The sequence below is a fragment of the Taudactylus pleione genome, unplaced genomic scaffold (genome assembly GCF_031769625.1).
Source record: "Taudactylus pleione unplaced genomic scaffold, aTauple2 ptg000726l, whole genome shotgun sequence".
Lineage (NCBI taxonomy): Eukaryota > Metazoa > Chordata > Amphibia > Anura > Myobatrachidae > Taudactylus > Taudactylus pleione.
The window spans coordinates 1,574,805-1,592,778 of record NW_028285128.1 but is presented as its reverse complement, the minus strand read 5'-3'; the positions used below and the strand labels follow the sequence as shown (position 1 = coordinate 1,592,778).

The following is a 17,974-nucleotide window of genomic DNA, read 5'->3' as shown; positions in this document are numbered from 1 at the left end:
TGCCACCCCCCCGGCCCACCTTCCAAACGGGGCTGGCTGTCAATCAACATCGACAGCTCGCCCCCTTTGGAAAGAGACCCGCTACGACCAGTGCTGTCGGTCGTAGCGGGTCTCACGCATGCGCACGAAGGAGCCGGCTCCCTCGTGCGCAAGCGCACTGACAAACATCGAGGCGGCCGCGCGGTCGTAGACTGTACGGCCGCCTCTGAAAACAGCCCAGAGTGCTCGCAACCGGGTTGATAGTGGCCCACAGTGCATGCGCACGACGTGCGCATGCGCGAGACCCGGCTAGCGATGGGCAATCCGTCGCTCCAGGTCTTGCACCAAAGTGGGCGAGCTGTCGATGTTGAGTGACAGCTCGCCCCGTTTGGTGGGCGGGCCGGGGGGGTGGCTGCCCAAACGGAGGTGTTCCCGAGGGAACGCTTGCCGTTTGGGGGCGGCCCCACTGACATCACCAGTGATGTCAGTGGGAGAGCTTTCGGCTCTGTTAGAGCCAAAAGCTCTCTGGGGCTTGCGATGAACAAGACCCTACCACAAGGGTCTCGTCGCAAGCCCGATGGTCGCGATGGTCTTGACCATCGCGACCATCATCATGGCTGCTCGCAATAGCTATGGGTGGACATCCACAGCTATGCGAGCGGCCGGGAGGCCGCTCCTAAAAAAAACAGCGCTCAGCCTGATTCAGAGCGAGCGCTCGCTTTTTGTGAGCGCCTCTGCATCAGGCCCTAAATCCATACTTGCCTACTTTTGAAAAAGCATTTCAGGGAGACTGTGAAAGCAACACCTATTCTTCCCCCTATTCCGCCTATCTCCCCCTACTCTTTCCCTTCCCCTATTCTTCCCCTTATTCCTCCTGTCTCCCCCTACTCTTTCCTTTCCCCTATCTTTCCCCTATTCCTCCTGTCTTTCCTATTCTTCCCCCTATTCCTCCAGTCTTTCCTATTCTTCCCCCTATTCCTCCTGTCTCCCCCTACTCTTTCCTTCCCCCTATTCCTCCTGTCTCCCCCTACTCTTCCCTTTCCCCTATTCCTCCAGTCTTTCCTATTATTTCCCCTATTCCTCCTGTCTTTCCTATTCTTCCCCTATTCCTCCTGTCTCCCCCTACTCTTTCCTTTCCCCTATTCTTCCCCCTATTCGTCCAGTCTTTCCTATTCTTTCCCCTATTCCTCCAGTCTCCCCCTACTCTTCCCTTTCCCCTATTCTTTTCCCTATTTCTCCAGTCTTTCCTATTCTTCCCCCTATTCATCCTGTCTCCCCATACTCTTCCCTTTCCCCTATTTTTTCCCTATTTCTCCAGTCTTTCCTATTCTTCCCCCTATTCCTCCAGTCTTTCCTATTCTTCCCCCTATTCCTCCTGTCTCCCCCTACTCTCCTCTTTCCCCTATTCTTTCCCCAATTCCTCCAGTCTTTCCTATTCTTCCCCATATTCCTCCTGTCTTTCCTATTCTTCCCCTATTCCTCCTGTCTCCCCCTACTCTTCACTTTCCCCTATTCTTTTCCCTATTCCTCCAGTCTTTCCTATTCTTCCCCCTATTCCTCTTGTCTTTCCTATTCTTCCCCCTATTCCTCCAGTCTTTCCTATTCTTCCCCCTATTCCTCCTTTCTCCCCCTACTCTTCCCTTTCCCCTATTATTTTCCCTATTCCTCCAGTCTTTCCTATTCTATCTCCTATTACTCCAGTCTTTCCTATTCTTCCCCCTATTCCCCCTGTCTTTCCTATTCTTCCCCCTATTCCTCCAGTCTTTCCTATTCTTTCCCCTATTCCTCCTGTCATTCCTATTATTCCCCCTATTCCTCCTCTCTTTCCTATTCTTCCCCCTATTCCTCCAGTCTTTCCTATTCTTCCCCCTATTCCTCCTGTCTTTCCTATTCTTCCCCCTATTCCTCCTGTCTCCCCCTACTCTTCCCTTTCCCCTATTATTTTCCCTATTCCTCCAGTCCTTCCTATTCTTCCCCCTATTCCTCCTGTCTTCCCTATTCTTCCCCCTATTCCTCCAGTCTTTCCTATTCTTTCTCCTATTCCTCCTGTCTTTCCTATTCTTCCCCCTATTCCTCCTGTCTTTCCTATTCTTCCCCCTATTCATCCAGTCTTTCCTATTCTTCCCCCTGTTCCTCCTGTCTCCCCCTAATCTTCCCTTTCCCCTATTCTTTCCTCAATTCCTCCAGTCTTTCCTATTATTCCCCGTATTCCTCCAGTCTTTCCTATTCTTCCCCCTATACCTCCAGTCTTTGCTATTCTTCCCCCTATTCCTCCTGTCTTTCCTATTCTTCCCCCTATTCCTCCTGTTTCCCCCTACTCTTCCCTTTCCCTATTATTTTCCCTATTCCTCCAGTCTTTCCTATTCTTCCCCCTATTCCTCCAGTCTTTCCTATTCTTCCCCCTATTCCTCCAGTCTTTCCTATTCTTTCCCCTATACCTCCAGTCTTTCCTATTCTTTCCCCTATTCCTCCTGTCTTTCCTATTCTTCCCCCTATTCCTCCTGTCTCCCCCTACTCTTCCCTTTCCCTATTATTTTCCCTATTCCTCCAGTCTTTCCTATTCTTCCCCCTATTCCTCCAGTCTTTCCTATTCTTCCCCCTATTCCTCCAGTCTTTCCTATTCTTTCCCCTATTCCTCCTGTCTTTCCTATTCTTCCCCTTATTCCTCCTGTCTTTCCTATTCTTCCCCCTATTCCTCCAGTCTTTCCTATTCTTCCCCCTATTCCTCCAGTATTTCCTATTCTTTCCCCTATTCCTCCTGTCTTTCCTATTCTTCCCCTTATTCCTCCTGTCTTTCCTATTCTTCCCCCTATTCCTCCAGTCTTTCCTATTCTTCCCCCTATTCCTCCAGTCTTTCCTATTCTTCCCCCTATTCCTCCTATATCCCCCTACTCTTCCCTTTCCCCTATTCTTTCCCCAATTCCTCCAGTCTTTCCTATTCTTCCCCCTATTCCTCCTGTATTTCCTATTCCTTCCCCCTATTCCTCCAGTCTTTCCTATTCTTCCCCTTATTCCTCCAGTCTTTCCTATTCTTCCCCCTATTCCTCCTGTCTCCCCCTACTCTTCCCTTTCCCCTATTCTTTCCCCAATTCCTCCAGTCTTTCCTATTCTTCCCCCTATTCCTCTTGTCTTTCCTATTCCTTCCCACTATTCCTCCAGTCTTTCCTATTCTTCCCCCTATTCCTCCAGTCTTTCCTATTCCTTCCCCCTATTCTTCCTGTCTTTCCTATTCTTCCCCCTATTCCTTCTGTCTTTCCTATTCTTCCCCCTATTCCTCCAGTCTTTCCTATTCTTCCCCCTATTCCTCCAGTCTTTCCTATTCTTCCCCCTATTCCTCCTGTCTTTCCTTTTCTTCCCCCTATTCCTCCTGTCTCCCTGTAGTCTTCCCTTTCCTTTATTCTTTTCCCTATTCCTCCAGTCTTTCCTATTCTTCCCCCTATTCCTCCTGTCTTTCCTATTCTTCCCCCTATTCCTCCAGTCTTTATAATTCTTCCCCCTATTCCTCCAGTCTTTCCTATTCTTTCCCCTATTCCTCCTGTCTCCCCCTACTCTTCCCTTTCCCCTATTCTTTTCCCTATTCCTCCAGTCTTTCCTATTCTTCCCCCTATTCCTCCAGTCTTTCCTATTATTTCCCCTATTCCCCCTGTCTTTCCTATTCTTCCCCCTATTCCTCCTGTCTCCCCCTACTCTTCCCTTTCCCCTATCCTTTTCCCTATTCCTCCAGTCTTTCCTATTCTTCCCCCTATTCCTCCAGTCTTTCCTATTCTTCCCCCTATTCCTCCAGTCTTTCCTATTCCTCCTGTCTTTCCTATTCTTCCCCTTATTCCTCCTGTCTTTCCTATTCTTCCCCCTATTCCTCCAGTCTTTCCTATTCTTCCCCCTATTCCTCCAGTCTTTCCTATTCTACCCCCTATTCCTCCAGTCTTTCCTATTCTTCCCCCTATTCCTCCAGTCTTTCCTATTCTTCCCCCTATTCCTCCAGTCTTTCCTATTCCTTCCCCTATTCTTCCTGTCTTTCCTATTCTTCCCCCTATTCCTCCTGTCTTTCCTATTCTTCCCCCTATTCCTCCAGTCTTTCCTATTCTTCCCCCTATTCCTCCAGTCTTTCCTATTCTACCCCCTATTCCTCCTGTCTCCCCCTAGTCTTCCCTTTCCCCTATTCTTTCCCCTATTCCCCCTGTCTTTCCTATTCTTCCCCCTTTTCCTCCTTTCTCCCCCTATTCTTCTATACCTACCATCTCAAATTCTCCCCCCATATTTCTCCATTTTCCTCCCATCTACCCCTATGCCTGCATGCAGCAAGCTCTGGAAAGCATATATTTTCGGAGCTTGTGCCTGTTAGGCAAAACCATCATTAGATGTAGTGACATCACTAGAGGGGTGCGGGAGGTGCTGGCCACTTCGGGTGTCACCCTCCAAGGGGGTGACACCAAAATCTGCACACTCATGCCTGCAAAACCCCTGACATGCTGGAGTTGAGGGCAGCACCATGTTCTTAAGCCCCGCCCCCTCACGACAAATTGTTGCAATTCGCGGGATCAATATGGAGGAGGTGGAGCCAATAAGACAAGATTCCAATAGAATTGTGTCATTTTACCCCACCCCCTCCCAATTGACCCACGAATTGTGGCATTTTGCAGTGAGGGGGAGGGAGCTAATTACATTGGGTTGCCAGCCTGCCAAGTCCTGTCCCCATCAGATTAGATGTGTGTGACATGAATGTGTGTGTATTGTATGTATGTGTGTATATCTATATGTGTGTGTATATATACAGTATTTATGTATGTGTGTGTATATATATTTATTTATAAATATATACTGTATATATATATATATATATATATATATATACTGTACATATATATATATATATATATATATATATATATATATACAGTATATAATGTGTGTGTGTGTGTGTGTGTGTAATTAACAATGGGTGACTGCTGTGTGTGTGGGGGACAATGGGTGACTGCTATGTGTGTGGGACAACGGGTGACTGCTGTGTGTGTGACAATGGGTGACTTCTGTGTGTGTGTGACAATAGGTGACTGCTGTGTGTGTGGGACAACGGGTGACTGCTGTGTGTGTGGGGGACAATGGGTGACTGCTATGTATGTGGGACAACGGGTGACTGCTGTGTATGTGGGACAATGGGTGACTGCTGTGTATGTGACAATGGGTTACTTCCGTGTGTGTGACAATAGGTGACTGCTGTGTGTGTGTGGGACAATGGGTGACTGCTGTGTGTATTTGAGTGTGTGACAAATGTCTGAATACTATAGTATGTGTGTGTATTTGTGCTTGTGTGTCTGGGGTCACCACCCGCAATGCCATAATATGGAAGGCAGGCTTGACATCTGTGCCCACAATTGCAGAGTGGCTCTATCAAATGTAACAGATCCTTATTTGAGGACCAGGTATAAATGCTGAGCAGGTCAAATCAAAATCAGGGCTCAGCATGTGCTTATATGAGCTTTAACACTTATATTTTAGTACTCTCAAGATTAAAAATTTTATTTCCCCTTGTGAGGGCATATGTGTGTTTTTTTCTTACCTCTCGGTGCCGAAGGAAGGAAGAGGGGGCTTTCAAGATTTTGCTATGGGGCCCACAAAGTTCTAGTTACCCCCCTGGCTGTATCATGTGCTTGCTTGTGTCACCATGTCTCCATGCTACACCTCTGGTAGCAGGTATCTCAGAGGTATATTTCAGGGTCTCTCTAGAGATAAGTAGGACACATACGTGTCCTACTGTGGCGCTTATACACATTGACAAGATGGCACTGTGCATGCGCAGAAGTCTTAACAGGCTTGATAAGGGCAAATGCTTCCTTAGAGGAGAATTATGGAGTTAGAGTTGGATTGCCCTTCATATTTCAACACTTTCAGCTTAGTCCATATACAGTCAGGTCCATAAATATTGGGACATTGACAGAATTTTCATATTTTGGCCTCTATTCACCACCACAATGGTTTGAAATGAAACAAACAAGATGTGATTTAACTGCAGACTTTCAGATTTAATTTGAGGGTAATTACATCCAAATCAGGTGAATGTTGTAGGAATTACAACGGTTTCTATATGTGCCTCCCACTTTTTAAGGGGCCAAAAGTAATGGGACAAACTAAACAATCCTAAATCTAACTTTCACTTTTTAATACTTTGTTGCAAATCCTTTGCAGGCAATTACAGCCTGAAGTCTGGAACGCATAGACATCACCAGACGCTGGGTTTCATCCCTGGTGATGCTCTGCCAGGCCTCTACTGCAAATGTCTTCAGTTCCTGCTTGTTCTTGGGGCATTTTCCCTTCAGTTTTGTCTTCATCAAGTGAAATGCATGCTCAATCGGATTCGGGTCAGGGGATTGACTTGGCCATTGCATAACATTCCACTTTTTAGCCTTAAAAACTCTTTGGTTGCTTTTGCAGTATGCTTCGGGTCATTGTCCATCTGCACTGTGAAGCGCTGTCCAATGAGTTCTGAAGCATTTGACTGAATATGAGCATATAATATTGCCCGAAACACTTCAGAATTCATTCTGCTGCTTTTGTCAGCAGTCACATCATCAATAAATACAAGGGAACCAGTTCCATTGGCAGCCATACATGCCCACGCCATGACACTACCACCACCATGCTTCACTGATGAGGTGGTATGTTTTGGATCATGAGCAGTTCCTTTCCTTCTCTGTACTCTTCTCTTCCCATCACTCTTTGTACAAGTTGATCTTTGTCTCATCTGTCCATAGGATGTTGTTCCAGAACTGTAATGGCTTTTTTAGATGTTGTTTGGCAAACTCTAATCTGGTCTTCCTGTTTTTGTGGCTCACCAATGGTTTGCATCTTGTGGTGAACCCTCTATATTCACTCTTGTGAAGTCTTCTCTTGATTGTTGACTTTGACACATATACATCTACCTCCTGGAGAGTGTTCTTGATTTGGCCAACTGTTGTGAAGGGGTTTTTCTTCACCAGGGAAATAATTCTTCTGTCATCCACCACTGTTGTTTTCCGTGGTCTTCCAGGTCTTTTGGTGTTGCTGAGCTCTCCGGTGCGTTCTTTCTTTTTAAGAACGTTCCAAACAGTTGATTTGGCCACCTAATGTTTTTGCTTTCTCTCTGATGGGTTTGTTTTGATTTTTCAGCCTAATGATGGCTTGCTTCACTGATAGTGACAGCTCTTTGGATCTCATATTAAGAGTCGACATCAACTGATTCCAAATGCAAATGTCACACCTAGAATCAACTCCAGACCTTTTACCTGCTTAATTGATAATGAAATAACGAGGGAATAGCCCACACCTGTCCATGAAATAGCTTTTGAGTTGATAGTCCCATACTTTTGGCCCCTTAAAAAGTGGGAGGCACATATAGAAACCGTTGTAATTCCTACACCGTTCACCCGATTTGGATGTAATTACTCTCAAATTAAATCTGAAAGTCTGCAGTTAAAGCACATCTTGTTTGTTTCAAAACCATTGTGGTGGTGAATAGAGGCCACAATCTGAAAATTCTGTCAATGTCCCAATATTTATGGACCTGACTGTAAATATATAGAAAATACTGTAAGAACATTTGTAACATATATTTGGACAGAAGTATTGGATTAAAATATGTACATCAAATATAAAATAAATGATTAACTGAATAAACTCAAATAGGGTGTCTTCCTGGGAACTAAGAAGAGTGGAGAGCTTCCTGTAATTACCATAACACGTTTCATCCTGTAGTCACAGACTGCACTCTCCTAGCTCCCAGTCCATGCATCTTTTCCAATAGGGATATCCCTGAGGAAGTTCTGTGGAATGAAACATGTTGGATGGTCCTGCTGAGCATTTTGGACATCGCATATTGTTAAGGTCACATATACTTGGAGCTCTAACTCTAGTAGAATGCGGTCTGTGACAGCTATTCCACTCCTTTATAGTGAACTTTGGTGATGTCATATAATATGCAAGTTATTATTTTTTTAATATACAAATTTGTAATCCTTTGTTTTATTCAATATACTGTATTCTAAAAAGCTGCACAACAGAATCTGTTGGTGTTTCTGGTGCTGGGTTTTGATTACAGTGTACTATTGAGGTTACCAGTCGTTCCTGCAGATATTTCAACTCAAGGTGGTCAAGATTAATTGATGTGGACTACATTCAGATATGCCTATGTTACTTTATTTGAAGTATGCATATTATATGCCGATATTATTTTGTGATTGAAATTAGCACACTACACAATGAGTGAACACCTTCCTGTTTTGTTTTTGCTTTAGTTCACTTTCTTGAAATCAATAAGAAAAAATATTTTCTGAAAATGCAATGTCTGCCAAAAAAACAAGGTGCTCGTGGCAGTTAGTCATCATGTGATACAGCTTAACCAGTTCTTAGGCTTATGAAACCAGATAGAACAACAAGTAGCATAATGCACAGGTATAACCATAGTATATAATAAGCAGCCTAGAGTTTTAGGCTATCACTGTTCGTTGTAGTGCACCGGGCGTCTGAACGGTAAATGCACTGGTAGATATTAGCAATATGCCCACAAACTATAGGGGTGGTGATATAGTGTGATTGGGGTGTTTGTATATCCTCTGCATGGCTAGTGTGTTGGAGAGTCTTGGGGGTAAATTTACTAAAGTGAGAGTTTTTAGAAGTGGAGATGTTATCCATAGCAACCAATCAGATTCTACTTAACATTTAACTCACACCTTCTAGAAGATAATAGCTAGAATCTGATTGGTTGCTATGGGCAACATCTGCACTTCTAAAAACTCTCACTCTAGTAAATTTACCTCTTGGAGTCACGTCTAGTCGGAATGGGTATGTAATGCTGCCTGTTGGGATACCCCTGTCAGAATACCGACAGCAGCATCTCAATGGTTGGTATCCCGACAAGTGTCGGATAAGTATACTTACCCTCCCACCTCCCCCCCTAACCCTAACCATCAATTTTTGTAGCCCAACCCTAACCCTCCCCGTTAGTGCCTAACCCTAAGTCTCCCTCCTTCGTGCTTAAACCTAACCCTCCCCCCTTAGTGCCTAACCATAACACCCCCAGTGGTGCCTAACCCTCCACTCTAGGGGTGCCTAGCCCTAACCCCCCCCCCAAAACCTAACCCTAATCCCGCTACACTCCCAAAACCTAACCCTCCCCCTATGGCTAAGGGCACCCCGGACAATACCTTGTTCGGGCTGGCGTCCTTCGGCGTTCCGGCGTCAGGATTAAGATAGGCGTCAGTATTTTGATGCCTATCTTAAGTCCCTTGTTGGGATTCCCCTGTCGATATTGAGCCACCAGTCTCATAACTACATCCCGTCTAGTCGACATGAATACCAGGGAGAAAGACGCACGGAGACAAAGAGCATGTGCAGTAACGCATACCAGAGGTTAGATCTCTCACTGAGCTCTGGCAGGTCCTAGAGACCGCCTGCTCAGCTTACCTGTCTGCACTGAGGGTGGAGGCAGTGACAGAGTGCCCCTCATCCAACAGGTACAGTAGCCAGACCAAATGCTAAAATATGAATTTAGTGCATACAGGTATCTGAAATTCAGTTTTCCTATAGAAAAAAGCATTACAGCAATACATTAATGCACACTTTTCTTACTCATAAACATCTGAGCATTTTCAAGGAGGCAACCTTTGTTATTTTAACTTCCTAAAATATCCTAAATTTATCCCACATTATAATTAGTGGTCAGGTCCACATATGGGTACGGAAATCGATCTGAATTCTAAAAAAAAAATAAAAAAAAAAAATACCTTTGCTTTATGCTGTTTTTATAACTTATTTTTAGACATTTTTTGTAATTATACAAAAATTAACCTGCACATACTTTAAGAGTTCATAACTACAATAAGGTGGTAATAAAATAACTAATTAACTGATGAGTAGCACATTATATTCAAATTAATGATAAACTAATGATATTAATGAATATACACTTTTCATCTAATCTTTGTGAACATTGTTACAGTCTTAATTAGTTTTAATACATTAGCTTGCCATTTGTTCTTAATATATGTGTAGCGGATCTGAAACATGAACTCCTAAAATGAGCTTTGAAAAATATATTTTTTTCATATTTGATTTTAAATAATAAAAATGCTTTTCCTGCTGTCCCTTCACGCTGTTCATTAATTGAAGACATATATTAGGCAATACAGATGTGTATTTTAGGAGTGTTCAAGTTAAAATAAATGGTGGAAGAAAAAGACCACCATGTAAATGTATGTAGATAGGCCAGAGGACTAGTCTATGTCCAGGGTTGGCTGGAAAATATTGGCCTAAACTCAGAGGGCCTGATGCACAGTTGCACACAATCCTTTGTGCAATTTTTTGCACTGTGCAGGCTCCGTAGCCGAACCTATCCTACCATGAGCAGCTATGGGTGATTAAGTGTCATACGCAACTCGGTTACATTTCCACTTGTGGCTGAATGAACGTTAATGGGAGACAATAGGGCTATCGTACATACCTGTAGTACATTGTGGGCATGTAGGCGGAAATATTTAGTTGTGCACACGCAGAGATCTGTCTGATTTTAAATTAATTTTTTGAACCAAGTACAGTATAGATCTGATGAAAATGCGTCCACAAGCAGATGGATAGAGGAAGGGTTTCCTAATTGATGCATACGGGTAAATATACGCATTTAGTTCTGTACACGCAGTGCTAGTGTAATCATGGCCGACTTTCGCGTAGCTCTGCTTTGGCCACAGAATGTTTAGGGGTTATGGGCGAGCCTCTAATTTGGCTCTGTGACCCAGAACAACATAATGTAGGCAGCAATTAATTCTGTGACATGTGTTTCAGTTACTACTTCCTAGTGAACTGATATAGGCTTCATTATCATCAGATGTGCCGAAAGGGGGGAAACGGATACAAATTACATGGCTCGGGGCTCTTAGAAGGGTGATGGGGGCCCTTGCCAGCTGCTAAGGGGGACAAATGCTCCCTTTGCTCCCCTGTGCTGCTTCCCAGATTTTTCCATGTTCTCGTCAGTACACGGCCCATCGGCTATCTCAACGGCCCTGATTATCATGAATATTTACTTAGCCTAGTCTATGACTGACTCTACTGTGTCTAGTCCACTTTAGATTTAAAGCAAAATTATTAACAAATTATCCACCTTTGCACAGTACATGCTCTCTTTATAAGGTGTGGCACAGAAAATCTTAGACCACGGTTTGGCAAGAAAGAAATACAGTAAATATTATAAAAGAGAGCCAGTAACAGCAGTGATGTCTTGGTTATCTGAGCTGTTATAAAGGATTTTCAGCCATCATCAAATATATATATATATATATATATATATATATATACTGTAAAAATTTAAATCACATTTCCTCCAGCGCTAAAATAACCCAGAGAACTTACTTATCTTTAAAAGTAATAAAAATAAGTATATTCTAAAACTAAATCTTCCCAGAAATATTAAATAGTCAATTATAGATCCAAAAAGCTTAGTACCTATACATAAAATAGCAAAGTATCAATAGATGAAATTATTAAAAACAACTTACAAAAAAAAACTAATCTAAAATTCCTATGTTCTATAGCAATAAATCATCATATAGGGGCATATTTAGCAATAAAAATTAGCAGGATATTCTCAAAACACTAATTTTCAGGGGTTATCCACAAATATTTAGTTTCCCCGGAATGTGTCTAGGAGGAGACCGCAGAAGGTATTGGTCCCCCATTTTCAACTGCAAAAGCAGGCTTCACAGGTTTCTATTGGGCTGGTAAAATGTAAAATTTGCCAAGTTCCGTGTCAGGATGCAGCCTGGGATCAGACACTACTCACCACCTTGAGTTTAGGTGTTTAGTCGCCGGAGGCAGAGGTGAGTGGTGGGCTGAGTATTCTCCCCGGGGTCTGCTAGGGCTTCCATGCATGTGTCCTGGTTCGCACAGTGGCAGTCATGGGCGCAGCTATGTTAATCTGAATCACCTGACTAATGGTAGCCCTGCTGATCTTCTGATCCAATGACCAACTACCTAAGGAAATTTTATCTGCCTCCAGGAACAGGAAGCTGCTGTTCCACTTCGCTACTTTCAGTGATTACTAGCTGTTGCAGCTTTCCAGGTTCCACGTTCTTTCCTACCAGTGTTATATCCTAGTGTCTGGATTCCCTGTGAATTCTCCAGTGATTTCTTCTGTACTTGTCTGTGTACTAAACTCCAGTTTAGACTTCAGCACTAATCAGTGTCTGGTTCTCCTGTGAATATTTATGCACCTGTTTCTGTGCTGAAACTCCAGTTAAACAACTTGAGCACTAATCAGTCTCTGGTTCTCCTGTGAATATTTCAGCACCTGTCTCTAGCGTTCCCGCTAGGCTGTGTGAGCGGGGAATCAAGAATGAAGAAATAAAAGTAACTGCGCTAAACTTGAACCAGAATAGATAGTTATACAAGTTGCCGCTGAACAAAATATATATATGTGAAGCCCCACCTGGCTTCTCTATATTGGGTTACTGGAAAAGGAAAAAATATATATATGAGAGTTCAGCGCATACCTCTCCTCATAATAATGAATGATTCAATTTATATTTCAATATATGTTTATTCACAATAAAAATACTTACATCTATAAATGTGACTATATAAAAAACATAGCCCTGTGCAGCCTAATACCAGTATACATGACAATACAATACAAACAAACAAAAATGTGTTCAAATCCAGGACAAATCAGAACTCGGTGGAACACGTGTTCCGTATTACTTCCCCTTCTCTATAAACATAAATGTCTCTCCTATTTAAATGTTCAAAATATAGGAATGGCCAATGTGAAATGCCATTTGTATTCTTTGTATATAGGTGCAACGTGCAGTAAGAGGTTGCAGTCTCTATTCTGACTGATCCCCTCTTGTCCGTTTCCTCTCCCGTTCAGGGCTGGTAGGTGTATGCGGTGCATAGAGGGGAAAGTGCTTGAATTGCACTAATCCGTACCTGTATAACGCAGGTCCCACATGGCTGCCGCGGATGGCTTACCGCTTCTCTCTTGTCAGCTTGGGGTTCCGAATGGCTAGACGTCTGCTGGCAGACTGTTCCGTATGGCCGTGGTAATGTAGCATGATCTCCAATGGGATTGCAATCAGTGGTATCTGTAATCTGTTTCATGAAGGGCAGAAAGCACCCTGCCCTCCAGGGCAGCGCCCCGCTGAAACAGCCTGCGGGTTCTGTCCTCCACCCGCAGGCTGCAGTGTGCCGCGGGTGAGGAAAATGGCAGAGCAGCGGTCACTGCCGGTGACTGGATTCACAGTGACCGTGGCACTTGGGGGCTGCCCGGCATGTCCATAAGTGCCGGGCACACCCCCAAGAGGGGTGAAAAGGGGACACTCCATAAAGACACACCCTCTTTTCATTGGTCACACCCTCTTGTCAGGCACGTGCATAAGTGCCCTTGCACTAGGTCCAGTGCCCTGCCTGCCGGACCTAGACTGAACACTATATCTCTGTGCTGAAACTCCAGTTAAACAACTTAACAGCATTAAGCAGCACCCGTGTACTGACTCCTAGTGCCATTCTCCTGTGTCTATCCTGCATAAGGATCACCAGCGTGTGTACTCAGTACAGCATCCTTATACTGACTCCTAGTGCCATTCTCCTGTGTCCGGATCACTAGCGTGTGTATTCAGTACAGCATCTGTGCACTGACTCCTAATGCCATTCTCCTGTGTCTATCCTGTGTCTGGATCACCAGTGTGTTTTCTCAGTATAGCATCTGTGTACTGACTCCTAGTGCCATTCTCCTGTCTATCCTACATCTGTATCACCAGCATGTGTACTCAGTACAGCATCTGTATACTGACTCCTAGTGCCATTCTCCTGTGTCTATCCTGTGTCTGGATCACCAGCATGTGTACTCAGTATAGCATCCATGTACTGACTTTTAGTGCCATTCTCCTGTGTCAATCCTGCGTCTGGATCACCAGCATGTTTACTCAGTACAGCATCCGTGTACTGACTCCTAGTGCCATTCTCCTGTGTCTATCCTGCGTCTGGATCACCAGCATGTGTACCCAGTACAGCATCCTTATACTGACTCCTAGTGCCATTCTCCTGTGTCTATCCTGCGTCTGGATCTCCAGCGTGTGTACTCAGTACAGCATCCTTATACTGACTCCTAGTGCCATTCTCCTGTGTACGGATCACTAGTGTGTGTATTCAGTACAGCATTTGTGTACTGACTCCTAATGCCATTCTCCTGTGTCTATCCTGTGTCTGGATCACCAGCATGTGTTCTCAGTATAGCATCCATGTACTGACTCCTAGTGCCATTCTCCTGTCTATTCTGCATCTGGATCACCAGCATGTGTACTCAGTACATCATCCGTATACTGACTCCTAGTGCCATTCTCCTGTCTATCCTGCATCTGGATCTCCAGCGTGTATACTCAGTGCAGCATCTGTATACTGACTCCTAGTGCCTTTCTCCTGTGTCTATCCTGCATCTGGATTACCAGCATGTGTACTCAGTACAGCATCCATGTACTGACTCCTAGTGCCATTCTCCTGTGTCTATCCTGTGTCTGGATGTGTACTCAGTACAGCATCCATGTACTGAGTTTTAGTGCCATTCTCCTGTGTCAATCCTGCGTCTGGATCACCAGCATGTGTACTCAGTACAGCATCCATATAATAACTCTGAGTGCTATTCTCCTGTGTCTATCCTGCGTCTGGATCACCAGCATGTGTACTCAGTACAGCATCCATATACTGACTCCTAGTAGCATTCTTCTGTGTCTATACTGCATCTGGATCACCAGCGTGTGTGCTCAGTGCATTATCCGTATACTGACTCCTAGTGCCATTCTCCTGTGTCTATCCTGCGTCTGGATCACAAGCATGTGTACTCAGTACAGCATCTGTGTACAGACCCTTGTGCCATTCTCCTGTGACTATCCTGCATCTGGAATACCAGCATGTGTGCTCAGTACAGCATCCATATAATGACTCCTAGTGCCATTCTCCTGTGTCTATCCTGTGTCTGGATCACCAGCATGTGTACTCAGTACAGCATCTGTGTACAGACCCTTGTGCCATTCTCCTGTGACTATCCTGCATCTGGAATACCAGCATGTGTACTCAGTACAGCATCCATATACTGACTCCTAGTGCCTAGTGTGTAAATACTGCGTCTGGACTTGGGGAAAAAAATGCACCTTAACCTAATTATTTTTTATGGGTCATGGCCAAGCTTAATTCTATACTGCAGTCTACAGCCGAAGGTAGTCAGTATGTTTGCACCCCTTGCAGAACAACATGGTTGCTCAGCTGCAAATCCTGGCTGTGTACATCTGTATATTTTACCAAGTTACTTTTCATAATTACTAAGTCATCAAGATATTAATATAATACTAATTATAAATACTTATTAAATGTAATTAAATTGCATAATCACTGTTATATTTGTTAGTATATCTTTCAAAATGTGTATTGATAATAGTTACCTTTAAAACATTACCATATTTAACACTTTTCCCACAAAAGTAACATAATAAATCTGTCCATGAACTAAATTCCAGACATTATGTCACAGAGCGCGAGAACATAGCCGGTAGCTGGTATGCGGAGACTCATGAGAACTGTGGAGAGACAGATTGATATATGTAAGGATAAAAATCATGGATCATTTTGTCAGCACCAGGAACATTCATATGCGTAGCTACAAATATTTACTATGTGAAATCTTTCATATGAATAATCAGGTTCACATCAGGCATTTCCAGTCACTCACCGCTGTTGGCTACTTTTCACTCTAATTAAACTGTATGCCAGCCTGGCTCAAAGGCTGCTTCAACAACTGCTGCAATCCTTGGCAAAAGCTGGTGCTAAGCGCACAACCTACAGGGCGAAACCATTCACAGCAGCCATGTTTACAACAGTTGGAGGGCCCCAGTGCACCAGAGGATATAATACTGTATGTTGATGGTCACATAAACATAGGATTAGGTGTGGATGGGTAATTAGAGAAAATTATAATATAATTATAATTCTAAATTATATAATTATAAATGATAAAATTATTCAGGTGTTAGTTTATTGTTTCAGCCCTCACAGATAATGGCCTGTTTCATTCTGGATACCTTTTTGAAATTTCACTCAATAAATGAATTCTGGAAGACCGATGGTAGGAGCATGTACAGATGAACCCAAATGTTAGGTTGGTGTAAGATGGGCACATGAATGCTGAGTCTCTCCCACACAGACAGCTAAGACCTATAGGCACTGTATTTAAAGAGGAGTCTTTTTTCTTATAATGATGGATTAGAACTGGGGCAATTGAGTGCTATGGGCGGTAGTTATATATATATATATATAAGGTTAGGATAGTATATATGGCCGGCGGTATTTCATACCGATTCCTTTCATTAGTATCACTGCAAAACTAAAAAAATGTGTTAAGGTTCGTTGGTAAATAGGGCTCTAAGTGCTAACCATTAGACCACTCCCAGCACTCTGATAAGTGGGTACTGTAGTTGGCATTATTGTCAGAGTGCCAGGAGCGGTTTAGTAGATATGACAACTTCCCATAAAAAAAGAAGCACTTAAGGAGTCAAGGAGAGTTATAGTAAGAGGTGAGTATGTGTTGTCAGCAGAGATTTGGGAGCATACTGTTTTATAGTCACCAGAGTATGGGTGTACATTCTAGTGTCCACTAACATGATCTCCGCATTGTATATTGGTCACTACATGTATAGTATAGTGGTCACTAAGTTCCTCTTTATTCTGTATAGTGGTTACAAAGATGTTATCATGCATTATTCACTAGAAAGCTCCTTACAACATATAGTATATTCATCACTAGAATTGGGATCTATACTTTTATTATATTTATTCCGTGTATTGCACATCTGTAACTATCATAGTATCTCTGATGAATACTGGTGAAATAGATCTGTGCTATTTAGATAAGAGTTTATTGAAATGTCATTATTGACATTATTTCACTGGCTCTTATATTAGACAAACCACGCCCATAATGTTTGACAACACCAATATTCAGCAGCACAGTTTGCGCACAGCAAGAAATTGTGGGCCTGATTCAGAGCCGGACGCTATTTGCGCTCGCTCGTTCAGAAAAAGGGGGTGGCTATTTAAATTAACCGTTCGCTCTTTGTGGTCTGTTCACGCCTCTATGTCTGAACGAGCGAACAAAACATGCGAACATAATTTAAAAAAAAACGCCCCCTGGCCGCTCGCATCATACGTCATGTCCGCTATTTATTAGATTAATCGAGTACATCGGACGGCGTATGAACTGCTCGCTATTCTTGTGGTTGGTGTTTCCTACCGCAATCATGCGAGCAGTTCTGACTATAAAACAACCAAGTGACGTGGTCGATGACGCTGCTTTATTAATTATGCACACCCTTAAAACGCCCGTTTTGACCGTTTGGCACGCCTGCGTTCGGATCTCCACTCCCAGTTTTCAAGCACCTTCCCCTATTACCACCCACATACGCCTCCTCCTGTCACTCAAAATAGCAGGCATTCGCTATTTAGCAACCACACGATTTTCGCCTGCACTGACTGGTTCGCGCATGCGTATTACAATCCGTACACATGCGCAGATGTGCAAACATCGCTCGGAGCGAACGAGCGCCCGCTTACGAGCGGCTCTGAATCAGGCCCTGTGTCTCTGATGATCACTTTCCAAGTAAGCTGTCACTCTTTTCAAGACATTTCCTCATACTTTTCTTCTAATTTAGCCATATATTTGTCCCATGTTGTGAAAATACAGTATCTACCACAATGGCCATCTGTATTTTCTCATGCTTGACACAGCTGCTGTCCCCATCCCCCTATCAATGTGTGTGAAATCATCTTCCTCTTTTGTAAAATAATCTTCCTACTGTGCTTTCTACAATCCTAAAATGTGAGTGAAAGTGTGCACCCTTCTCCACTAAAACATTTCTAGCGGCTACTGTAAGTCAGTCGGGCGGTAGGTTTTGGACTTTACGATGTAGAGTTTGTTAATCAAACTTAAAGC

General features: G+C 43.5%; 1 protein-coding gene across 1 annotated transcript in view; it reads left to right on the top strand.

Moving 5' to 3' along the window:
* CYTH4 (cytohesin 4) overlaps positions 1-17,974 on the top strand; it is a 123,922-nt gene that overhangs the window by 80,330 nt on the left and 25,618 nt on the right. The window lies entirely within an intron of this gene.